We start from the raw sequence: 25,977 nt of genomic DNA, 5'->3' as shown, positions 1-25,977 counted from the left end.
GCCCACACGTGAACCTTCCCCCAAGTCCCCAGGGCCTGGCTGCCACACGAGGCAACCTGGGCGTCCTGCCCTGCTGAGCAGCACCCCGACCCGCCGAGCAGCGCCCCGGTGGGGGACAGGCGCTCACTGGTGGGGCTGCTCCCTGCCTCACGCCCGCTCCACCACGCGCTGGGTGCTCACACGCACCCACTCCTGGTAAAGTCTGCCAACAACCAGCAGCTGCTTCCTACCTTTGTCATCACCAATTCTGGATAAGTAATGAAAAACCCTCACTATAACGCTAACCTCAAAGCACCACCCCTCAGCAGAACTAAGCCTTGATTATTCTGAAGTCCTCCAGGACGAGGTGATCTGGAAAGCTCACCGTGCCTGAACTGAGATATCTCACAGTGACACACCTGGGCACCAACATCAACAACCCCAAGCAAGTAAACATCCCACCACTGGCACGGACACCACGTCCCCTGCTCCTCATGTGTCCCCCACCCAACATTCAGTCCCTGGAGAATCGGTCCTTAAGGGTTTCAGTGTCAGATAACTGACCTCAGGAAAGTGTAGGGTCACTAGAAGGCAGGTTCGTTCCTGCATAAAACAAACATAACCTGATATTAAAAATATACTACCACTCAAAGTGACTTTAATGAAACTGAAGGCTATTGAAAGCAGCCGACTTCCCTAGATTCATCAGCACTTGATACTTGCTTCTGTATAACTTCAACTTATAAACTGTGTTCACCTTTTTATCTTTTTAAGCAAATGCAGGTACAGATACACTAACAAGGACAGGCGCAGGGCGGCTCCCAGGCGGGGAGTGAGCAGGCTCGCCCTGTGCACTCCCACAACTAGATCTTGTAGTCAACTTCAGTATTTTTTCATTTTACTGAAAAATAACTGACTTAAATTACTATATAAATTGAAGGTATACAGCATGATGGTCTGATTAACAGACATTGTGAAATGATTACACTAGGTTCAGCTGATGTCCATCTTCTCATTAGACACAAACAAAGAAAAGAAAAGGAAAACACCCTCTCCTTTCCCTGAAGACTCTCAGGCCTTCCTCTCCTGGGTGTGGCACACCACACCCAGAACTCAGCTGTCTTACAGCTGGGTTTGCACCTCTTGACCACCTTCCTCTAGTTCCCCTCTCCCCTCCTCCTGCTTCTTTTCTATGACTTCAGTGTTTTGTTCTCTTTTATTTTAGATTCCACACGTAAGTGAGATCATACAGCATTTGTCTTTCTCTGACTGATGTCACTTACATAATACCCTCAAGGTCCATCCATGTTGTTGCAAATGACAGGCTTGCCTCATTTTTATGGCTGAGTAATATTCCATTGGGTATCTGTACTACATTTCCCTTATTCATTTATCTATCAACAGATACTTAAGTTGTTTCTCTTATCTTAGCTATTGAAAATAATGCTTCAATGAACATGGAGGTGCATATATCTTTTCAAACTAGTATTTTCATTCTCTTAGTAATAAATACTTAGGTGTGAAGCTGTTGGATCATACAATCGTTCTATTTTTAATTTTTTGAACAACCGTCACACTGTTTCCACGGTGGCTATACCAGTTTACATTCCCACCAACACTTGTTGGCTGTCTTGTTGATAACAGCCTACTCTGACAGGTGTGAGGTGATAGCTCACTGTCATTTTGATTTGCATTTCCCTGATGGTTCGTAATGCTGAGCACCTTTTCATGTACCTGTTGGCCATTCATATACCTTCTCTGGGACAATCACCACTCAGGTCCCTTGGCCATTTTTTAAATTGCATTATTTGGTATTTTGCTATTGAGCTGTATGAGCGAGCTCTTTCTGTATTTTGGATATTAACTCCTTATCAAATACATGGTTTACAAGTATTTTCTCCCAATTCCATACATTTTCTTTCCACTTTGGTAATAGTGTTCTTTTTAAATTAAACCAAATTATTAGCGAACCAAATTTGCTAACATCTAGAATTAACTTGATTCTTACATTTTACATCCCCAAAGAGTAGTTTTCATTACTTAATCCATCTGTAATATTTGCAAAATAGGCCCCTGGGGATGAAACCAGCCAACACCACCTCACCCACACAGCACAAGGAGCCTCTGGGCAAGGAATCTGGTGTGCTCGCCCTCCAAGGGCCAGGACAGCCTTTTCTCCCCTCTGATGCAGTGACAATACCTGGAGAATCTACTCACTAGACAGCATCAACTATTAACAATGAGGGCTTACTTCTCTGAACTACAGGCTAGGTTTCCAAGTCAAATGGGAAATTCATTTAATTCAAGGGGGAAAAGTCTCGTGAGCAGAGTCTCATCTGTGTGACTCAGCTCTAAATCTTACAGGTGACTAGTTGTATTTTCACTAGTAAAGCTACAGTTTAGGAAATGTAGCCACTAACGACAGTCATCTACATAAGTTTAGAAGGTACCTTAGCTTTTGGTAAGGACATGGGTCCTAGACAACTCTAAGGTCACTGCCCTGTAAACACCTAGATGCCAGGCCACGCAGGAAATAAACTCATCAACATTAATCTGTTTGCTACAAATCTCTCCGCCTCCTTTAGAGGCCCACAACCCACTTCCAGCCTCCACTGAGAGGACAGAAGCTGCCATTTCCAAACTCGTGAAGCTTGGCCCCTTAGCATAGACACCTGGCACCCCTGCAGCCGGTATTTACTGCTGTGAGGACTTCAGCCTGCAAGCAGCTCAGTAAGAACCGAGTCTGTGGACTGGGTTGGGGGGGAGCACAGACTGCTTCCTTAGCTTAAAACCAACAGCCCAGACATGGACTTCAGCCCCACTTGCAAACACTTAGAAACCAAGTAGCCTTTGCCCATTTAGCTTTTATAAATGAGGTTTACAAATATCAACTTACAGGTGTTCGTAGAGCAAGTCACTAGCATGGTGCGCAGCTGCAGTGACACCAAGGCTGCAGCAGCCTGTGTGGCCTCCAGTCTCCAAGGACATTTACATCTTAAAATCACAGGATATTCCTTTCCTGTCTGCGTTGTGTTTTTTTTTTTAAGTTATTTTTACAGAACCCTCTTCTCTGAAAGCCCAACCCTCAAAAGCAGCCCTGGATAAACAAAGAAACAGTGCCAGGCCCGCCTCAGGGAGGGTGAGAAAAGGCCAGTGGGCACCAGCCGCCTGAGCCCCTGCCCACCCCAGCCCCACTTCTGTGCTGATGCGCAGTCATCATCACTGCAGTTAGTTCAGAAGCAACAATGAAGACGAGTTCTCTCCCTCCAGTGAGCAGCAGCTATCAGCCAGCACAGAGGTGAAATGCTTTACTGTCATGGAGGGGTGGTGACACAGGGACCTGGCAGAGCACAGAGAGCTTAAGTGAGAATGAACACAAAGCCAAGCACCTCGCAGGTGAGCAGCCCAAAACGTCCACTTCTGCATCTGCGATGAGACTGCGAGCAATTCAGGGCCCTGCCAGAAACAGTACAGCCTACAGAGACCATCCCCCGCTGAAGGCTCCTGGCCAGATGCCCTGAGTGTCACTGCTGCCCCGCCCACGGTCAGACCAAAGGACGAAGTCCTTGTGACACGGCACATGACCAGTGTGCTGTGACAGAGCAGGACAGAGGCTCTGTTCTGATGGCGTGAAGCCAACCAACCACGCCTACTCTCACGCAAGCAGGCCCCCACACAGCCTCAAAGCGCACGAGCTCCAAGCAGAGCACTGAGGATATCTCCTGGCAGGTGCCACTCCTTTCTCAGCCGAGAGCCTAACTTTTAACATCAATCTTTGGGCAAACATTGGCTAAGCATCTAATCCTATGTGCATAACATGTGTGCAGAACTATGAGAGACACAAAGCAGAGAGCATCCAAGAGAAGCCTAAGATAGGGTGGTCTTTCTCCTCTGGATGCATCCACCACCTCCACCGCAGGCTGCTTCTCCAGCTCCAGGTTCTCCAGCTCCTCCTACCCGGACCCAGAGCTACTCTGCTGGGCCTGCAGTTGAACGTATGGGACAAAAGAGATGTTTGAGCCAATCGCAGGCTCCTGGGGAGCGGCCCACTCCTCCCTGCAGGGGGGAAGCACCAGAGACGGAGCACTTGGGTCTGTCACAGCTGCACAGGCAGGGCACCTTCCATAAAAGTGGTCATCCCTCTCAATCGACCCTCAAGTATGCACATCAACACTTGTCACCAAACACCATCCTGCCCACACAGCCCACTTTCAAGATTCCCTGGATGCTCTGAGGACAGCTTTACGATGGGAGGCCCTTCCTGTCCCCTGACCGGCCTCCGGCCAGGATCCAGCAGACACACTTCACTCCTTGGTCACTTTCCCTGGACGGCATCCCTGCCATGTATGTGAACTCAGGCATCATTCCTACAGCAAAATCTCAAGCCCGTCATCCATTTCTTCCTGGTCATCATCACATATTTTTCCCCAGAAAATGGTGTTCCCACTTTCCCTAACAGTGTCTCTTCCACTGAGACCTTTTTAAACCCAATATTATCCCAAAGCAAAGGACAGCAGGGGGACAAGAACAGCAAGAAGATGAGGCAGAGCCTCTCGTGAGCAGTGACCGCCTGGCCACTCTCCCTCTGCCCGAGCCCTAGATGCTGCCTCTCTCGGCCCCAGATCCAGGCGCGGGGCACTCACTGCCAAGCTTCCGCCCACCAGGCACTGGCGTTCCTCTAGCCTCTCCGACACCACCCACTCCACGCGTGGTCTCCGCCTCCTCATCCCCATCAGCAGGGCCCTCATCCCCAGAACACACACTAAGACCGCGCTCTGCTATCCTGGCTTCAGCCGCTACCAGCTCCTTCATCGGCTCCAGGCTGTGCTCACGTTACCACCTGCCCTGCCCGCCTTTGTCCAGAGCCTTGACTCTGCTTCTGCCCCTGCTCTGTGCACCCCAGAGCGCTTCCTCCAGCACACCTCCCAGAGCTCGCCCTGGCCCCTGGCCCCTGCTGGCAGCTCCAGCCCCACATCCTCCTTCCTCTCCCTGCATCCACCACGCAGCCCTGCACACAGTGAGCAACCAATGAACATCTGACTACATCAGTGGAACGTGGGGAAAGCTGTCTGTCCAGTCTCAGAGGCCCCTCCCTAAGACGTGTACTCACCCCAGTTCCCAACTGTCCTCCCAATACACAGCAGGCCACATTCAGAAAAACCAGAAGTCAGCTACACGACTGCCGATACACAGTGGCTTTACACAGTGCCAAATGGGTGAATGGTTACGACGACAGAAAAAACAAAGACTGTACTCTTCACAACTGCCGAGGTCATGAAAAACAAGGAAAGACTGAAAAACTGTTATAGACAGGAGGAGACTAAGGAGACATGCAACTAAATAAATGCCATGTGGGATCCTGGAGAAGGAAAAGGACATTAGTGGGAAGTGAGTGAAATCTAAATGCATCAGGGGTTGAATTAACAGCATAACGTATCAATGCCAATTTCTTAGCTTTGCCAACCTTAACATTGCTGTGTAAGATGTTAATAACAGAGGACCTGGGTAAAGAATATAATGGAACTCTCTATTATTTTTGCAACTTTTCTGTATATCTAAAATTATTCCAAAAAAGAAAGGTTATTTAAAACAAAACCTTGGGACTTCCCAGCAGTCCAGTGGTTAAGACCACACTTTCACTGCGAGGGGGCACATGTTGGATCCCTGGTCAAGAAACTAAAATAATGCATGCCAAGTGATGCAGCCAAAAAAATAATAAGACATTTAATTTTAAAAATGAAATTAAATTTTTTAAATAAAATTTTTAAATAAAACAGTACTTTATCCAGAATGTGCATTTCCACCATACCCACTAATCCTGTCACTGCCAAACTACACTAGCTGACCAAAGGTACTGCACCTTCCAGGAACCGAGAGAGCTCTGATGAACTGAGGCCAAGTGCCAGAGCCTACTGCACACTGACCTGACCCAACCTCACCTGTAAGGACAGCGTCTAAGGGCTCCAAGCCTAGTGTGGTCAGCAGAGTAACTCCCCCAAAGAGGTCCACGTCCTGATCCCTGGCACCACTAGACATCTCAGGCTAGTAATCAGCAGACAGGGGACTCACTACCATGGACGATTCTGGTGAGCCCAACATAATCACAGGGGTCTTTAAAAGTGGAAGACGGAAGCAGAATAGAGTCAAAAGAGGACGTGACTCTGGAATAAAGTCAGAGATGCAAGGCTGCCGGCTTTAAAGATGGAGGAAGGGGCCATGTGAAGAGCCTCCAAAAGATGAAGAGGCAAGGAAATGAAAGTCTCCCTGGAACTGGCAGAAGGCACTAGCCCTTGTAAGCCTCTGGTCATTTGTTACACAGTCACAGAAAATAAGCAGTGACAACACTGAAATGGAAAACTCACAAGCACTTCTCCAAACCCTTAGACCATGTTTCCCCTACCCTTCACAGCCTCCTAAGTCATCCCCCAACCTGTCCACCTCCCTTCCAGGTCCCACTTCCCTCCAGCCAACAGACTTGGAGGCTTAGAAGAAAAACATCAAGGAAAAGGAGATGCTATGGGTTAAATTCTAAGAGATTTTCTCCCCAACTTTCTCCCACAAATTTCACTGTGCCATTAAATAACTTTTTTTAAAAGATTAGTTATTGCTTAAACATATCTTTAAAAAGTCAGTCATCTGATGAGAACCCAGATTCAGCAGAATCAGATCTAATCACTTTACCAAAGAAAAACAAAGTTCACATGTACCTCATTAAGGTCATATCTGCTGCAATCACTCAAGATATGAGTGAAAGCACATGTTACTTTCCTAAGCTTCATATAAAATGATAAGACACTTCAAAGATCACCTTTCCCAAGTATTAGGGGAAAATTTTCCCCATAAGAAAACATTCTGAGTTTAAGCATATTTCATATATTAACCTCTAAACTCAAAAACTTCAAGTTCTAGATGGACTCTTCTCAAGGTAATGGAAATATCTATGTAGGTAATCTAAAGTTAAATATATTAGGAGCCAATCATACAACTCCAGCAAAGAAAGAATTCACAAAGTCTAGAAATTCCTTGAAAACAAAATCACCTCGAGGGCCACAATTTCCGACCCCTAAGGCTGGCCATTCTCCTCTGTATGCATCCAAAAGGGTAAGATTTCTTATAAAATGTTCTGCACATCCTTTAATTAGTCAGGCGTTTTAGTAATTTTTTTTAGTTAATTCCTTCAAGAGTGGTGTCTTGGGGTTTTGTTGAGTTTTTATTTTTACTTCCTGTTTTACAGGATGTAAAACCGCATTTAGAAACACACTAGCAAGGCTTAATTTCTTAAGAGTAATAAGGTTCTCCACTGCATTTCTCATACTCTCTGTTTTAGGTAAGTTTACACAATATAGCCATAATATCTTCAAGTCTACAGTTTCCCCCTGAATTAAATGAAAGTTTTATTTTGCTGGATATGAAGTAAAAAAGAATAGACAAAAACACTATAACTTTAGCCCAAACCTTATGAACCAAGCACCTTCCTGCAATGTCCTCATTATTTAGAAACGTTCATTATTCCAGCACATTCGCATTCTGGGTTTGAAGACAACCATTGAAAGGGGAAGAGAACGGGACACTCATTACTGACGAGCTGAGAACAATCTACTTGCTGTATTTTAGATGAAAAATAATCTCTGATATCAGAAAGTTATTAGGCATTTACAAATTAAATTTCAAGCCCAGCCCTTCTTAAAGGTCACCTTTTTTAGTTGAACAAGTAGCTGGAGAAGGAAGGATTTTATGAATTTTAGTTAACCTTGACCAAAAAACACTTGTTTTTCAATCTAAGTGATCAAAAATGCTTTTAGTTGAGAAAAGGCCAACATTATGTCATGATGAGGTGCACACTGGTTTCTTTACAAGTGGAAAAAGAACACCTACAGATTTTCAGGATAATAAATAATTCACTGCACAGATGCCAAGGGCAGGACTGGACATGCGGGTCTCGCCCAGCCAGCAAGCACTCTGTAACTCAGACAGCACCGCTCACCTCGATCCTGGCTAGGGTGGGCTTCCTAGAAGCCATACCCTGCAATAAGATTTTCAGTCATTTCAGCCCTTGAAATATCTGAGCTATATTAATAGGCCAGACTTCTTTTATTTTTACACTGAAAACCCCCTTAACTGTTTACTCACAGGATCATAGTTGAAACTGACGGTTTTCTCAAGTTCTAGAATGATGTCTTTAGCTTCAAAAACAACCAATCCCCCTCACTTAAAATGTTAAAACCACACAAACCTAAACCTACTGTTATCTAAACCAAGAGCTCAAGTCTTTATCACCCAGATTATGTCCACAATTAGGGTTTTCAATAACAACCTTTTCCCAAGTACGTAACAGGTTCATTTTTTAAACTTTAGAAAACATAAACCACACACAACCCTATTTTCGTGAATTTCTCCCCAAAGAGATTTTTTTTCCCTTCATTAAAATACCAAAACTGAGCAGGGGGATAAGGGATAAACGTAAAGGGGGCTGCCTCTATTCTGGAGAATCTATATTGCTTGGCCTTTTTTATTACAACTGCTCAGGAAGTTAAAAACTAAATCAAAAAATGCTAAACCTTTCAAGGGACTCCATTATGACACTAAACCACTGTTGACACGACACATGAGCAGCACCAGCAGCAAAGTACACCTGGCCAGACTGACTGTCCCCAACACAGCAGTCCTACCAAAACTGCTTTCACAGAGAACATTCTTCTTCTTCCACAAAGACAACCTTCCTTCAATTACGGACATTTTCCTTTGTCTCTTGTTTTGTGCCAACTGTAAAAGCCATGCCCCACACCTTCCTCTAAATTGTAAAGGTAAACTTGTAATGATAACAAATGGGAAAACGGCTAAAATGTACATAGCGTAATTTCTAGTCAGTCAAATGAATGTCCGTAATCCTAAGTTAGTCCTTTCAAAATTACTCAAATACTTCCATACACAGTCTTTAAACAATTCAAGAAATACTTCTTGAGCCAATTCTATGACCATGGTCATTCCTAGCCTGCAACTCGGATGACAAAGAGACTATGCCTACCTTTATTAAGCTTACAGCCCTGCTATCATGGGGCACATACAAACCAATCACATCTGATCAACTGTGTCAAGTTCTACGTGGCTATTACAAGGTAGGGTTATAAGAAGACTCTATAAGGAAGCATATTTAACTAAGACCCAAAGGCTGAGCAGGGGTTATCTTAAGAGGTTTTGGGGTGGGAGCAAGTAGGGAAGGGAGACAAGGGAGACAATAAGGGATACTCAGTAAGACCCTGGTCCAGGCAGAGGGTCACCTAGGAAATGAAAGGCCAAAGGAGCCAAAGCGTCAGGAGTTGAAAAGACCTGAGTGAAGTGTGTGTATGGGCGGGGGGGGGTGTCACCCAATCAGAGTTAGACTGATAATAATCATCTGGGACACTTTTCATAAAAATGCTTGTAGTTCTAGAATATACATAAAACACTAAAGAAATAAAACACTATTTGGGGTCCCCTGGTGGCTCAGTGGTAAAAATTTGGCCTGCCAATGCAGGAGACATGTCATCCCTGGTCCAGAAAGATCCCAAGAGCCAAGGAGCAACTAAGCCCCTGCACCAGAACCACTAACGCCTGGGCACCTAAAGTCAGTGCTCCACAACCAGAGAAGCCAATGCAATGGGAAGTTCTTGGACTGCAACTGGAGAAAAAGTCCATGTAGCAATGAAGACCCAGCACAGTCATACATATAAAAAAAAAACTATTTGGTCCAAAGGTGAATTTGAAGAAATTTTTAAATATGGAGAGGGAGGAATGAGAGTTAAGAAAAGCACAGAAGAATGCTAACAAAAACATGCATTTATGTACACAGCTGAGCCTGACTCTGGCTTAAAAGATATCAAGAACAACATCCATCAGACAACAACAACAAAACCACTTGGAATAGAAACATCTCTATCAGAATTAACAAAGTAGGTGTTAAAATGGATCCTTTCCTAAGCCTTTTTAAAAAGGCTTTCTAGCTGCCTGCATTCCAGGTGCTGGGGATTGACCTTTTTATTTTCCGTATAGCTTTAAGATAAAACTGGAAAAGTTGAACTGCAAAGAAATTCCATTTGAAATTCAAATTAAGAGAACACATATGAAAACATTTCAAGACAGTTTAACTTTCAGTTATTTGCATTCACTTATTTTTTGTGTAAGTTTACCAAATTGCCGAGCTCAATCCCCACAGAGCACTGACTGAACAACAACAGTGAACTGACACAGTGCACCGCCAGACAAGCAGTGCAGCTTCAGTCTCACCTATTAACTAGTGAGTATCTTGCTATTAAAGGAAGTTCATCCATTACACTTTCATTTGAGACATGAAGGGACTTACACTGGATAATGGACAGATCAAAACACTTATTTTGGCAACAAATGACGATTATGCCCTGAACCAGCATTTACTGACACTCTCTAATTATGTTATTTAATTGATGATGGGCTCAGTGCCATCCTATGCAAAGTAACTCCTCTCTCATACTGGATGAAATGTAACCTTACTATGTCAAATGTACTTAAAAACTCAAGGATCACCAAGCATCTCGACAAATACTCTTCAATAAAAATAGCATAGCTTCTTTAACTCTATGTGTACTAAGTTCTACTTGTCACTGTATCAACACTGTAATTAGAGCTGAGATGACAGCCACTGGTCCCAAGCAGCCCATCTGGTTTGGAGCAGTGTGATTATCATGGCCGGCCCGCAGCACACTCAGAGAAAAACACCCAACAGTGGCAACCCAGAGGTACAACTGCAAAGGAGGAATTCACGATTATGTGACACCTTTAAAAACAAACTTCTGGTAAATCTTGTTATGCGCCTTTTCCCACAATAAAAAAAAAAACTTAGAAGAAAAAGATCTTTTCCAAGTTCCAAATCTGGGTCAAATTTGGCAGTATCTTTGGGCAGCTTTTTAACTAACTCAGGAGACATGCACAAAGAACAGAGGAAAATGTCACAGCAACTTGGTCTTTGTTTCCTCTGTCCAGAGAGCCAGCCTATCAAAGGCGAGCCTGCTCCTGAGCGTGACACCACACAGGGCGGACAACAGCTGAATGGAGGGCGGAGGACCAAGGGTCACAATCTAGGTTGAGCAAGATGTGTTCCCTTTTACTTCTCTAACAACAGTTTCAAAGTAATACCAGAGTACTTGTGCAATCATCCTCAAAAGTCACAAACAGAACTCAGGTCCTCCAGGATGGCAACACTGAGGAAGAGCAATCAAGGTCCTACAGGGACCAAATGCAGTCTCAGGGTCTCTGATTTAGAACTATCCAAGTTATGCCATTGACTGGGTCTGCACCAACCAAAAATAGTAACTGTTTCAATGGCACTTTTTCCACAAGCCGAATCATCTTACATCTTTTGGCTAAGAGCATTTCATCACCCCCCCCAAAGGATCAGAATAGTCTAAGTTTTGCAATTCAACAACTGCATACACTCTCACTCCTCCGTGGAGAAGGAATGTAAAGGATATTGCGCAAGTCACTTCAGAAGACCCTCTCACCATATAAGAAAGTTTGAAATTTGACTATGGAGAAATTCTTGCAAACGAATATAAAGCTTCTCATAGCCTATAGAAACCATGAAACCTAAGCCTGCTGCATCTGAACTGCTAGAAAGAAAATGGTTCTGAGAGCACGGAGCCCTCTTAGGCCAGCTTAATCTTCCAAAACTCTTTGGAAGTTGGGATAGGAAACACAACAGAAGCAGAAAACCTTGACAGGACACCAGGAAAAGAGCAGCCCCCAAGAAAAATTAAGACTCCCCGCAAAATACCAGAGATACAAGACTCAACACAATCCCTCTTTGAGAGGGGACTGAAACCATGTGGCAGGGCCAACCCTACATACACACTCACACACACACACGCGCGCGCACACACACTCACAGCTACCGCCCTGCCAGGGGATGATGAAATGAGGAACGGAAATTAACATTTCAGGCAACGTCTCACATTGTTCCTTGAGGCCAAGGGCTGCTGCTGGTGCAGCCGCCGCCGCCGCTTCCCTCCCACCCGCCCCCAGTCCCGCCTACCCTCCCCCCGAAACACCCCCGCGCCGCTGCCCCGCATTCCTGCCCCTCCGCGGGCCCACGCGCCTCCTGCGGCCCCAGCGCCCCCTCTCCCTCCAGGGCCCCGGCTCTCCCGCCCCCTCCGGCTTGGAGCCCGAAGCCGCCTGCTCCCATTTCAAAACAGCGATAATAATAGGGACGCTGGGAATAACAACTACAGCCTACACCGCGAAGGCGCCCCTCCCGCGGGTCAGAGGTCGGCGCCCCGCTCTCCAGGTGCCCGGGGCCCTCCGCAGCTCCAGGCTGGCCTTTCAAGGTTGCCTGGGTCCCCCCAGGCCCGCCTGGAAAGCCCAACGGACCCCCATCTGCCCCTCGCGCTGCCCCGGGACCCCCAGGTCCCCAGCCCAGCTGAAGCGCCCCGTCGGCCCCTCGGGCTTCCCAGGCTCACCCAGAGACCACCCTCAGCCGCCTACGGGTCCCCCCCAGGCCTGCCCCGAGCCCCTGTTGGCTCCTCAGAACCCCTGAAGACCCCCATCGGCCCCTGCCCGCCCACAGTCCATCCTCTGCCCCCCAAGGCTGCCCGGGACCCCTGTAGCACTCCCCACCACCATGGCCCCAGGCCCGCCAAGAGCCCCTCGTCGGCCCTCTGGGCCCTCCAGGCCCACCCCGAGCCCACCCTAGCCCTCGTCTGCCCCTCAGGCCAGCCTGGAACCCCTCGTCGGCCTCTGGCCCCCAAGTCCGCCCGAAGGCCACCGTCGACCCGCCCGGCTGCCCCCCACAGGCCCACCTGAATCCCCCCACAAGTCCGCCCGGAGACCCAAAGCGCAGTCACCACTGCCCCGGACGCCGGACCCGCAGGAGTCCGCCGCGCTGCTCCGCCCGGCGCGCAAGGCCTGCAGGCCGCGAGGCCGCCCCACGCCCGCCCCGAGCCCCGCGCGGCCGCGACTCTCACCGGCTCCGGCTCCGGCTCCGACTCCGGTTCTGGCCCGCGGCTCAGCGGCGGCGCGCGGGCGAGGCCATGCAGCCCCAGCCCGTCACCGGCCCCGCGGCCCGAGCGGGAAGGTGGCGCGGGCTCCGAGCGCCGGCGAGGCGGGCGGAGACGAGCCCGCCCTCGGGCGGCGCCGCGGCGGTCTGGCTCTCACTGAGGGGGCGTCGGGCCGCGCGCTCGGCGGCGCCTCCCCACTTGGGGCCCTCGCTCCATCGCGCTCCGGCTCGGGCGGCCTCTGGCTCCGGGACCCGGCGGCGGCTGCGGCGGCGCCGGCAGCATGAGACGTTACCTCCCATTGGCCCGCCGTATCCGCCACCACCATTGGTCCACCGAGTTCGGGCTCAGGGCTGCTTACGTCACGGCGTCGGGGAGGAAGTGCGCATGGGGCCAAGGGCGACGTCGAGATTGACAGTTTCTAGGACAGGCTGGGGCGGGACCAGAAGGACGTCCGGGGTCGGATTGGACAAGGTCGTGCGTCCAGGCGCAAGGGACGCTGAGGCAGCGAGAAGCTGGATTGACTACGCGTTTCGCACAGGGGGCGGGTCTTTTGGCCTCGGGCATGACGATTGGCTTTTCCAAGTGCCGGAAGCCGTGAAGGGAACGGTCGGGAGCGGGTCTGGGCGGAAGGCGCTGGAAGGCGCGGTATCGCCGGCCAGCCGCTGGTAGGGAGGCGCGCCCGCGAGTTCAGGGCCGGGGCGGGGACGGTTGGTGCTCTGTCAGCTTACACCCAGGCCATTCTGCTCTGATTGCACCTGCCGCTGGCGCAGGGACGCTTGACTACCGTCCACCGACCGAGTCGCCTCTCTGATCTACTTTTTTATTTATTTATTTATTTATTTATTTATTTATTTTTTCCAGAGGGAACGAAGATCCTTCAAGCCGCGCGGCGGGTCCAAAGAGAAAAACACTGACTTCAACCAAATAGGGAATTAAAATTAGGAAATACGAATAAGGAGGCAGTTTGCCTAGAAGTAGTAATCTGAGAACATACTAAAGCAAAAGCAAAGTGAAGTTCCACAGAAGCAGAACCTATGGATAAAAATATACAGTAGCGAAAAGAAGTGCAGAGAAAAGCAAAGAATGAAACCTTTGAACACATTAATTCACAAATGTTTACTGAGTGTCTGTTACCGGCCAGGCACTAAATCAGGCACTGGAAAGGAACTGGAACAGCAGCTCTATCTACCAGCATGTGGTTTCTCACCATCGAGGAAAGACACACGTTCATTGAATAGTCATACAAGTACCTAATTACAGGCTGTGATAAGTGCTTTGAAAGAGAAGTATAGGGAGTTATGAAGGAATACTGAGTGAAAATCAGGTCTAGTCTGGGCAGTGGCTTGACACTTAAGGTGCTGCCAGAAGGCTGAAAAAGTAGGAGTAAGATGTGGTGGAGAACATCCAGTAAGATGGCTGGCTTCTAGCCACATGTGACAAGCACTAGAAATGTGGCAAGTCCAGGTTGACATGTGCTGTGAATATAAAATATCAGATTTCGAAGGTGTGGTGTGAAGAAAAGAATGTAAAATGTAAAAAAGTAAATCTTTGTATTTATTACATGTGGTATGTGTGCTTAGTCACTCACCCTTTGCAACCCTATGGACTGTAGCCCACCAGGCTCCTCAATCCATGGGATTCTCCAGGCAAGAATACTGCAGTGAGTTGCCATGCCATGCCCTGCCCCAGGGGATCTTCCCAACCCAGGGATAGAACCCACATCTCCTACATTACAGGCAGATTCTTTACTGCTGAACCACCCGGGAAGCCCTACTTACATGTGGAAATGATAGTGTTTGGGACAATTGCATTAAAATATAGTGTTAAAGTTAATTTTATCTTCTTTTTTCTTTTTAATTGTAGCCACTTGGGAATTTTAAATGACATCCTGGCTGCATTCCATTTCTGTTGGACTACCTGGGTAAAGGGGCAGCCTAACCCATGTCCTTAAGGTGGAGAGAGGCCTGGTGGCTGGAGGGACAGCACTCATTTATTCAAAGCACATTGAGGGCTTTTGAGTGCCTACTATGTGCCTGGAACAATTCTAAAAGTGAAAAAATGAAAGTGTTAGTCCCTCAGTTGTGTCTGACTCTTTGCAACCCCATGGACTGTAGCCCACCAGGCTCCTCTCTCCATGGGATTCTCCAGGCAAGAATAATGGAGTGAGTTGCCTTGCCCTTCTCCAAGAGATTTTCCCGACCCAGGGATCAAACCTGTGTTTGCTTTCATTGCAGATAGGTTGTTTACCTTATGAGCCATGATGGGAGACCAGCACAATTCTAAGGCCTGTATTAAATATAGGATAGTGGGGGCCTCAGATTAGATCACCTTTGAGCTGAATCAGAAAGAAAGCAAGGCATGTGGATTGGGGAAGATCACCCCAGGACTCACAGGAAGGCGCCTTAGCAACTACAGAGCAAAGCTGGAGCAAAAGAGATGAGGGAAGTGGCTGCTAAGAGTCCCAATTCAGAGTTGGAATTTCACCCTGAATGAAAACTAAGCCATAGAGAGTCTCAGGAAGGTGAGGGGATCCACTGTTGAAAGGGTCACTCTGGAGATGATGGGAGCATGGAGGAGGAGGCAGTGATGTCCAGACTGGTGAGACAGTGGGATCTGGGATGTGTTTTGAAGATAGAGTAAGCACGATTTTGTGAGCTGTGAGAGAAAGAGGCAGGTCCGGGATGCAGTCAACACTGGCTGGAAAGACGGGAGGAATAGGTCTGGGTGACAAAACTGGGAATTTAGTTTTATACATTTAAGTCTGAGATGCTTGGGCCTCCTCATGGAATACTAGGGGGACAGCAGCAGAGAGGTGGCCAGACCTCTGGAGGCCCCCAGGCACAGGGCTGGATCTCAGCCTGCAAGTAGCACCTGCAGTGAAGGGCTCAGAAGCAGCAACTGCCGAAACAGTGCGAACTTGACAGGGGGCTAGCAGGAAAGCTGTCACAGTGGTTCCGGAGAAAAGAGACACAGGAAGAGTGACGGGGACCTAGAGAAGGTGGACAGTGGCAGGGTGGTGGGACAGGGGTCAGGAGCCAACCGCCTGCTGGGCTAGGGGGTTGGAAGGGGCCTGCCAGAGCCAGCATTGCCATATCTTCTAGTTTTTTATTGGAAAATAAATTTTGATTGGACGTTTCAAGAAGAGGACATTTCAATAAGAGTTCAACAATTTGTCAAACATTGTGCAGCCAAGCAAAACATCAGATCTACAAATTCCTGACCTTGATCCCTAAAGGGAAGTTCTCCAGCCCTTGCCTGTGAAGCCTGCTTTCCTTCACCAGTTACCTGGGCTCACCTCAAGGTTCTGGCCCAGAAGCTCTGGGAGAGGCCCAGAGCATCCCCAAGCCCAGTCAGGAAGGCCTGGCCCCAGCAGCACCTGTGCTTGGCCATCTCCCATACTGCTCTCTGAGTGTATGCACCATAGCCCATACCTCCCCGTCCACCCCCGACCCAAAGCTCCTAGGTTCATCTTGCAAACACTTATTCAGGCCTACTGTTTGCCAGGAACTGACCTGGGCACTGTGTACTGAGCCACGAACAAAACCAGGTTCCTGCCAAAGGCACTCATGTTCCAGCATGTCTGTGTCTCTGGAACCCAATGGAGCTCATAGTTGACCAGACACAAGCCAGTCCATGGCTCCCCCAGTGATGCTGGGTGCCCTCCCAGAGAAGAAATGGTGTGTCCTACCTGGCTCTTCCCTGAGTGAAGGCACCAAGCACCTCTCCACACTCATCAGCCGCCCACACCCCTGTGCCATGTGTGGCCTGGGAGAGTGGCGGGCTGCTGTGCCCAGTGGAACTCCTCCCTCCGTTGCAGAGTGGCCAGAGCAGGCCCACAGCCTGGCACCTCTTTTCTTCCTTTTCCCTGGGCCCCTGTGTTAAGAATTGTCATCTGGGTTTGGGCCCAACTTGCCCAGACTCAGCCCTGTACTCGACCCCAGCTTGCTAGCATTCTCAGCATTAGAATCTGGAACTCAGGTTCATTTCACAGTAAATTATTACACGTTTCACTTTCCAGTTACCATAGCTCTGTGTTGCTCAGTTGTGTCCAACCATGGGATTTTCCAGGCAAGTGTACTGGAGTGGGTTGCCATTTCCTTCTCCAAGCTCTGTGTTGTTTTGTCCCCCAAACCTCAAGAGGAGGAGGAACTGTGGCAGAAAGCAGGATTCAGATATTCCTGGGCCCCTGAACTTGGGGCCATCAGAACACCTACCAGTTTTGATGCCATGTTAAGGGTCGAAATATGATGATGTAATTTTTTCTTTAATCAATTCATCACAAATCCAACTAGAAGACTGAGAGTAAAAATAAGTCTTCTAAGACATTTCCTAATCACTGTCCTACACTTGCTCAATGAATTTCTGCCTGCAGAAGGTGAGGGCCTTGCTCAGCTGGGAAACGGATGCATGCTCATCAGCAAATGATTGGATGCCGAATATGTGTGCTGGACAACATTATAGCTGCAAAAAAATATAAAACACAAAAATGTGTTGACACTTTCACAGTCATATAGTCAGGACTTGACACACCAACTTGTGATAATGTAAGTGGAGTAGGATGTGCCAGAAGCTTTCTCAGGCAGCCATGTTCAGTCAGTGGCATGATACCCTCCTGCAGCTGCCTCCTTGGATTTCTGAGAAAGCCACAGACATCCCTACGCTCCTCGCCATCCATAGAAAGCTGCCCCTGGGGACACAACTGAGCTCTGCTAGTGACAGTGGTTGGGACAGCAGTCCTCTGGTTAGTGCCAGTTCTTTGACTAAATACAATGCTTATTTTCCAGGATGGTAAATTCAGACCGGTTTGCTAATGCTGAATTTAGTAAAGACTTTATATGAAAAACAAATTCCCCAAATTGTCCCTTGGTACTTAGCTGGAGAGAGGCCTAAAGGAACAATTTTTTTTAATGGTCTTTTTTTTTCAATTGAAGTATAGTTAATTTATAATGTTTTGTCAGTTTCAGATGTACAGCAGAGTTATTCAATTATACATATATATGCATGTTCTTTTTCAGATTCTTTTCCATTATAGGTTATTAAAAGTATTTTATATGGTAGTGTGTATGTTAATCCCAAACTCCTAATTTATCTCACCCTCCCCCCAAACCCTTTGGTAACCATAAGTCTGTTTATCTATGTCTGTGAGTCTATTTCTGTTTTATAAATAAGTTCATTTGTGTCATATTTTACATTCCACATGTAAGTGGCATCATATATTTTTCTGTCTCTGACTTCACTTCATGAGATAGTCTCTAGGTCTACCCAAAGAATAATCTCGAATCTAAGTTCCCTTCTTAAATGTATGATGCTCATAGATGTCTTTGGTGGAAAATAATTCTAGTTACATCAGAATTGCCATGTTTGACTTAGACCACTAGCTTGCAAGTGAGGCTCCAAACAGTCCTGGGGGAGGTGTACAAGACCCTCTGTGGCTGTTGGCAAAGTTCATCTCTCTTCCTGATGGTACTATGGGGTGTCTGTCTGTTTCCCTCTCCTCCTGAGTGCACGTCCATGACGCGGGACAACCATGCCCCTCTGACACGGAGGAGTGTACTTTCTTGTATTTTAAACATTTCTCGATTCTGACAGGAATATGGTAAATATCCATAGACACAACCCACATAAACAAAAACTCTTTGGATGTGCTTCCCCAGTGGTCCAGTGGTTAAGAATCCACCTGCCAATGCCGGGGACGCAGGTTCGATCCCTGGTCTGGAAAGATTCCACACGCCTCAGGGCAACTAAGCCTGTTTGCCACAACTACTAAAGCCCTCTTGCCTAGAGCATATGCTCTGCAACAAGAGGAGCCACTGCAATGAGAAGCCCATGCAATGCAACTAGAGATTAGACCCTACTTGACACAACTAGAGAAAGCCCTTGCACAGCCACAAAGACCCAGCATGGTGAAAAATAAAAATAAAGTGTTGGGTTATTCCACAGAATCTACAAGGGCTTCCTAGGTGGCTCAGTGGGTAAAGAATCCTCCTGCCAATGCAGGAGACTTGCGTTTGATCCCTGGGTTGGGAAGATCCCTGGAGAAGGAAATGGCAACCCACTCCAGTATTCTTGCCTGGAAAATCCTATGGGCAGAGGAACCTGGCCTGCTGCAGTTCGAGGGGTTGCAAAAGAGTTGGACACGACCAAGTGACTAAACAACAGCAACATAGGCTCTATATATTTAAGGGTTTAGCTGGAGCCAAAGGTGATCAGCTGTGAGCATACCAAGCCTTCACCGACCAAGCACTAATCATGCTAAGGTCAAGTCCCAAAGGACACAAAGACATTTTAAAATAGTGCCTGTGGAAGTCGCTCAGTCATGTCCAACTCTGAGACAGCCCATGGAATTCTCTAGGCCAGAATACTAGAGTGGGTAGCCTTTCCTGTCTCCAGGGGATCTTCCCAACCCAGGGGTCAACCCAGATCTCTCACATTGCAGGCGGGTTCTTTACCAGCTGAGCCACAAGGGAAGCCCAAGAATACTGGAGTGGGTAGCCTATCCCTTCTTCAGCAGATCTTCCCAACCCAGGGATGGAACCGGGTGTCTCCTGCATTGCAGGCGGATTCCTTACCAGCTGAGCCATCAGGGAAGCCCCAAAGTAGTGCATGATGTGCATATAATACGTAAACAGTAAGACTGTGACTGCGGACTCTGGAGTGGGCTTATGCTCAGTGTTTTGCAGACCAGTCTCCACACATCCTCTTCCGCAGCAGTCGTCAGGAAGGACATGGGCTCTGGGACCAGTCTGCATGGGTTCAGACCCCAACACCGCCCCTACTAACTCTGATCCAGAGCAGCGGATTCACTCAGGGTCTTGGTTCCCCACCTACAGTGGGGGATGTGAGCACCTACCCAGTGTGCCCAACACAGCAGAAACCTGTTGATCATGACTGCAAACCTAAGGGAATGCCCGCATTAGACCTGTGGGTGTCCTTCCGTATCTGATTTCCGGAGGTCCCCTGCCATCTTGCTCCAGTTCTGAATGCCCACAGGAGCAAGCCCGGGGCACGCACAGGCCTCTGTGACAACAGATGTTCTGTAGCCTGGGGACTAGGTTGGGCTGCAGGGGTGGGTGTTCTGGAAGAAGGAGCTGGGGGGTCACCAGACAGGGTGGGTACACAGCGAGGAAGGATAGATAGCCAGCCCCAGGGATTGCAGAAGATGGTGGGGGCAGCGTGTAAAGGTGGGGCTGGACTGGTCCTCAGCATCTCCTGAGCTTGCACATGGCTCCGGGGCTGCCCCTTGTCACTTACACACCTGCTGACAGATTTGCTGTGGGGGACGTGCCCTAACCAGGCCAGCTCTTGCCCTGAGTCGCCGCTGAGAACTGGCCCTGCGCCTGCTTCCACGAAGTCCTGGGTGGGGCTCCAGGCCTGCACCTACTCCCATGACACAGTCATCTGATGCCGGCAACATTGTAGGCACTCAGTGTTGTAGGAATAAATAGTTTGTCATTGCAACCCAGCTTTACTGTACAAGTTTCAAAGGTATCCAGAAACTAAAAGGACAGATGTCACAGGAGTTAATGTAGAGGCGTTCTGGCTGGCCTGCACTCCAGTGTCTAGGGCTGTGACCCATTTTGTGCTCTCAGGGTCCAGCCAGGCCAGGTGCTCCCCATCCACCCTCACAAGTGCTTCAGTTTTTCCCTCTGCCACAGACAGATTGTAAACACAGTCTATAGGATTTGCTCTATTTTGTTTATTCTGTTTACAAAGCTGTAATCTCTTATAGGATCACCTTAGGGCCCAAGTTCCAAATAAACTGTCAAAGGAAATAAAACATAAAGCAGCAGGGGTGGTGATGGCAAAGCCCAAACTGCATACTGCAATCTGCGAGTCTGTGAAACCCAAGCACCCTCTGGTCTCCAAGTAATCTCCAAATTAACCTGATCAACTTTCCACTACCCCCAACCAGGGCTGGCTGTGAATTCCAAAGACACAGGACCCCGTGGCAGAAGCTGCTGGGAGATGCTGGCGCCCACTACCTGTGCCTTGTGTTTTTTTCCAAACAACCCAGGGGGAGGGGGACTTAAGTGAGCATGGTTCAAATTCTCTGTGGAAGTAGCTGCCTCTTCCTCTGTCAAACCAATGATAGAGAAAAGGATACAGGGTCCCATTCCCCTTAGACCTGGGCCTCTGCCCCTGCAGCCTGTCCTGGAGGGAGGCCTGCCTGGGACTTCCTGAGACTTCCCTGGGGCTGCGGGGCCAGCCCAGTGGCCCACCACTGGGGTAAACTGGAAGCTCCCCAGGTTTCCACTGCCTCCAGGAGACCAGCCCCTCTCACCCCACCTCCCCTTCCCTTGTACAGGGTCTTCCTGTCCTCCCTTTCCCCACGGCATTCTCTCTAGAGTTTGTTCTCCAGGAAGCAGTCCAAGTCATGCTTCTAAAACACACCAAATGGTCCTAGGCTCAGAATCCTTCAGTCCCTCCAATATAGAGGCAGGGTCCTGAGTAAGGCATATTCTACCACAATTTTTAAAATGTTCCCTTATCTGTGCCCTTCTCTGGGTTTTGTCCGTCTCCATGGGAAAGCACTTGCCGTGTGCTTTGTGGCCTCAGTTTACTGTTGTTTCTCCCTTGTCAGAAGAGTGGGAGCCACAGAGGCCAGGCATCATTTTGTTCGTGGCTGTGTCCTCCACACCCAGAACACAGCCACGCAGTGGACATCTGTCAAAGGCAATTCCAGTTTGTCCCACAAAAATCTTTGTCCCCCAGTTCCTTCCTTCTCTGTTTCAAGGGCCTCCCACCAATCCCCCCAAAACTCATCCCAGAAGCTCCAGCCTCCTTCCCCATCTCCCCATCAGCTATGCTCTGGTGTGCCTTCTCCACGCTCTGCCTTGTTTGTCCTTTCTCCTTCTATTCTGCATTACAGCACATTGAGAATGGGCCAGCCATCTCTGAGTTTGAGGGAATAGGGCAGGAGGTTGGAGGAAGGCAGGTTGTCCTTAGTGGACTGGAGGAGAGCACTTGCCTGTCACTGTCTTTCCCCATTATGCCCGGAGCTGTCTGCCTTGGGTGCAATCTCAAAAATGACAGAATGAGCTCTGATCGTTTCCAAGGCAAACCATTCAATATCACAGTAATCCAAGTCTATGCCCCAACCACTAATGCCAAAGAAGCTGAAGTTGAACGATTCTATGAAGACCTACAAGACCTTCTAGAACTAACACCCCAAAAAGATGTCCTTTTCATTACAGGGGACTGGAATGCAAAAGTAGGAAGTCAAGAGATACCTGGAATAGCAGGACAGTTTGGCCTTGGAGTACAAAATCAAGTAGGGCAAAGGCTAACAGAGTTTTGCCAAGATAACACACTGGTCATAGCAAACAACCTCTTCCAACAACACAAGAGAAGACTCTACACATGGACATCACCAGATTGTCAATACTGAAATCAGATGGATTATATTCTTTGCAGCCAAATTTGGAGAAGCTCTATACAGTCAGCAAAAACAAGACTGGGAGCTGACTGTGGCTCAGATCATGAACTCCTTATTGCCAAATTCAGACTTAAATTGAAGTATGTAGGGAAAACCACTAGACCATTCAAGTATGACCTAAATCAAATCCCTTATGATTATACAGAGGAAGTGACGGATAGGTTCAAGGGATTAGATCTGATAGATAGACTGCCGGAAGAACTGTGGACAGAGGTTTGTGACATTGTACAGGAGGCGGTAATCAAAACCATTCCCAAGAAGAAGAAATGTAAAAAGGCAAAATGGTTGTCTGAGGAGGCCTTACAAATAGCTGAAAAAAGGAGAGAAGTGAAAGGCAAAGGAGAAGAGGAAAGATATACCCATTTGAATGCAGAGTTCCAAAGAATAGCAAGGAGAGATAAGAAAGCCTTCCTCAGTGATCAATGCAAAGAAATAGAGAAAAACAATAGAGTGGGAAAGACTAGAGATCTCTTCAAGAAAATTAGAGATACCAAGGGAACATTTTATGCAAAGATGGGCACAATAAAAAACAGAAATGGTATGGACCTAACAGAAGCAGAAGATATTAAGAAGAGGTGGCAAGAATACACAGAAGAACTATACAAAAAAGACCTCAATGACCCAGATAACCATGATGCTGTGATTACTCACATAGAGCCAGATATCCTGGAGTGCAAAGTCAAGTGGGCTTTAGGAGGCATCACTACAAACAAAGCTAGTGGAGGTGATAGATTTCCAGCTGAGCTACTTCAAATCCTAAAAGATGATGCTGTGAAAGTGCTGCCCTCAATATGCCAGCAAATTTGGAAAACTCAGCAGTGGCCACAGGACTGGAAAAGGTCAGTTTTCATTCCAATCCCTGAGAAGGGCAATGCCAAAGGATGTTCAAACCACTGCACAATTGCACTCATCTCACACGCTAGTATAGTAAAGTAATGCTCAAAATTCTCCAAGCTAGGCTTCAACAGTACATGAACCAAGAAATCCCAGATGTTCAAGCTGGATTTAGAAAAGGAAGAGGAACCAGAGATCAAATTGCAAACATCCGTTGGATCATGGAAAAAGCAAGAGAATTTCAGAAAAACGTCTGCTTCATTGATTACACTAAAGCCTTTGACTGTGTGGATCACAAAAAACTGGAAAATTCTTCAAGAGATGGGAATACCAGACCTCCTTACCTGCTCCTGAGAAATCTGTATGCAGGTCAAGAAGCAACAGTTAGAATTGGACATGGAACAACAGACTGGTTCCAAATTGGGAAAGGAGTATGTGAAGGCTGTATATTGTCACTCTGCTTATTTAACTTATATGCAGAGTACATCATGTGAAATGCTGGGTTGGATGAAGCACAAGTTGGAATCAAGATTGCCAGGAGAAACATCAATCTCAGATACGCAGATGACACCACCCTTATGGCAGAAAGTGAAGAAGAACGAAAGAGCCTCTTGATGAAAGTAAAAGAGGAGAGTGAAAAAGTTGGCTTAAAACTCAGCATTCAAAAAACCAAGATCATGGAATCCAGTCCCATCACTTCATGGCAAAGAGACGGGGAAACAATGGAAACAGTGACAGACTTTATTTTCTTGGGCTACAAAATCACTGCAGATGGTGACTACAGCCATGAAATTAAAAGACACTTGCTCCTTGGAAGAAAAGCTATGACCAACCTAGGCAGCATTTTAAAAAGCAAAGACATTACTTAGCCAACAAAGGTCTATCTAGTCAAAGCTATGGTTTTTCCAGTAGTCATGTATGCATGTGAGAGTTGGACTATAAAGAAAGCTGAGCGCTGAAGAATCAATGCCTTTGAACTGTGGTGTTGGAGAAGACTCTTGAGAGTCCCTTGGACTGCAAGGAGATCCAACAAGTCATTCCTAAAGGAAATCAGTCCTGAATATTCACTGGAAGGACTGAAGCTGAAGCTGAAGTGCCAATACTTCGGCCACCTGATGCAAAGAACTGACTCATTGGAAAATATCCTAATGCTGGGCAAGTCTGAAGGCAGGAGGAGAAGGGGATGACAGAGGATGAGATGGTTGGATGGCATCACTGACTCGATGGACATGAGTCAAGTTTGCGCAAGCTCCAGGAGTTGATGATGGACAGGGAAGCCTTATGTGCTGCAGTCCATGGTGTGGCAAAGAGTTGGATACAACTGAGCAACTGAACTGAACTGTCCACCTTCAGCGTGGTTCATGGAACACCTACAGAGGCAAGCCCACTACTGATGTGTTGAAAAGTCATAATGGTCACAGACCTTTGGGATCCAGAACCAGCCAAGGAACACTCTGTCTTAGGACAGAAGGGCACAGAGGCCTAGGACCATCCTCCTTCGAGGAGATGGTGTGCTCTGTGCAGCGGATGAAATGGAGGGGTGAAATGGAACTGCTAGCTGGGTGTTATGAGCACACAATCTGACCAGTGGCTACAGGATCCCAGAGCAATCTGTTGGCTGCAGGGCGTGTCCAGCAGGGGCTCCTGGGAGACCAAACCCAGAGCAGGGAACCCTTCTGTCTTCCCTTGTCTTATCATCTCCTTAACAAGTAACCCATGGGACCAGAGGGATATCAAGCCAGTGACTTTCAGATACAGGCTATAAACTACACATCTAAACAAGGTCGCTCTCTCCTGGTAACTGGACACAGACAGTGCTTTGCAATGGCACCGGGGCACAGAGGTGAACATCATGTGTCCGGCTGTGTCTCCCCAGTGGCTAAAGGACTGGACAGACAAACTCCAACTTAGGCAGATGGAAAATCCACTGCAAACTCACACTGTAGGAAAAGGGTTGGCCCGTGACGAGGGGATGCCCACTCTAACCACAGCCGGGAGAGTGCTGGCAGCCCTGTCAACACACACATCTCCTCCATAACCCAAAGGCAGGGGCTGCTCCTCATCTTCACATACAAGTCCTGGGACTTGCCAGTGGTTAGAACTCAGCACTTTCACTGCTAGGACACCGGTTCAGTCCCTGATCAAGGAACTAAGATCCCACAAGCCATGTGTCTCGGCCAAAAAAAAAAGGTTATAAGTTCTAGGGAAGGACTTGGGGAATGTCCGTGAACTAACCAGTGTGGTGACTAGTGTGACAAAGGGCTAGGGCCACCAATGGGGGCAGTGAGGAACCCAGCGGTCAGGCTTTGCCAAGCAGGTATGAACAGCAGGCATCTCCAGTCACCACTGCGGGCAGCAGCCTCCAAGCTGGCCCTCGGTGACCCTTGCCCCCTGGACTTCACACCCTAGGGTTGACTGGGCCACATGGCACCACGTCACCTGAGAAGCCTGTGGAGAGTCACATGGTAAGCAGCTGCCACTGGCCAGCCAGGAGCCAGGCAAGGGGATCCCCTTGGCAGCTTGGCAAATTTCTAATGACTGCATCCCTGGGTGTAATGTGCACTGCACCTTGGTGAGATGCCCCGAGACAGAGCCAGACAAACACTCAGGAGTGGTAAGGCCTTGAATGCTGGTTGCTCTAAATGGCTGAGTTTAGGGTAATATGTTACATAGCAATAGGTAGCTGATACAATCAACAGAGCAAGTGGTTACTTTAATCAATTT

General features: G+C 48.0%; 1 protein-coding gene and 1 long non-coding RNA gene across 10 annotated transcripts in view; one reads left to right on the top strand and one right to left on the bottom strand.

Moving 5' to 3' along the window:
* ANKRD11 (ankyrin repeat domain 11) overlaps window positions 1-13,248 on the bottom strand; it is a 117,516-nt gene extending 104,268 nt beyond the window's left edge. For all 9 annotated transcript variants that reach the window (XM_081508158.1, XM_081508165.1, XM_081508162.1 and 6 more), the window contains exon 1: window positions 12,951-13,248. The gene's annotated coding sequence lies outside the window, so the exon portion shown is untranslated. The remainder of the gene's footprint in view (window positions 1-12,950) is intronic.
* Window positions 13,249-13,615: 367 nt separating this feature from the next.
* LOC145513058 (uncharacterized) lies at window positions 13,616-14,543 on the top strand. The gene is made up of 2 exons (XR_014059084.1): window positions 13,616-13,648; window positions 13,845-14,543. It is a non-coding gene; the product is annotated as an uncharacterized LOC145513058 (long non-coding RNA).
* Window positions 14,544-25,977: the final 11,434 nt, after the last annotated feature.

Source organism: Giraffa tippelskirchi, chromosome 7 (genome assembly GCF_054371585.1).
Source record: "Giraffa tippelskirchi isolate mGirTip1 chromosome 7, T2T-mGirTip1v1.2.pri, whole genome shotgun sequence".
NCBI classification, from domain to species: Eukaryota; Metazoa; Chordata; class Mammalia; order Artiodactyla; family Giraffidae; genus Giraffa; species Giraffa tippelskirchi.
The sequence above is the reverse complement of the archived record's forward strand: the minus strand, read 5'-3'. Positions and strand labels throughout refer to the sequence as shown.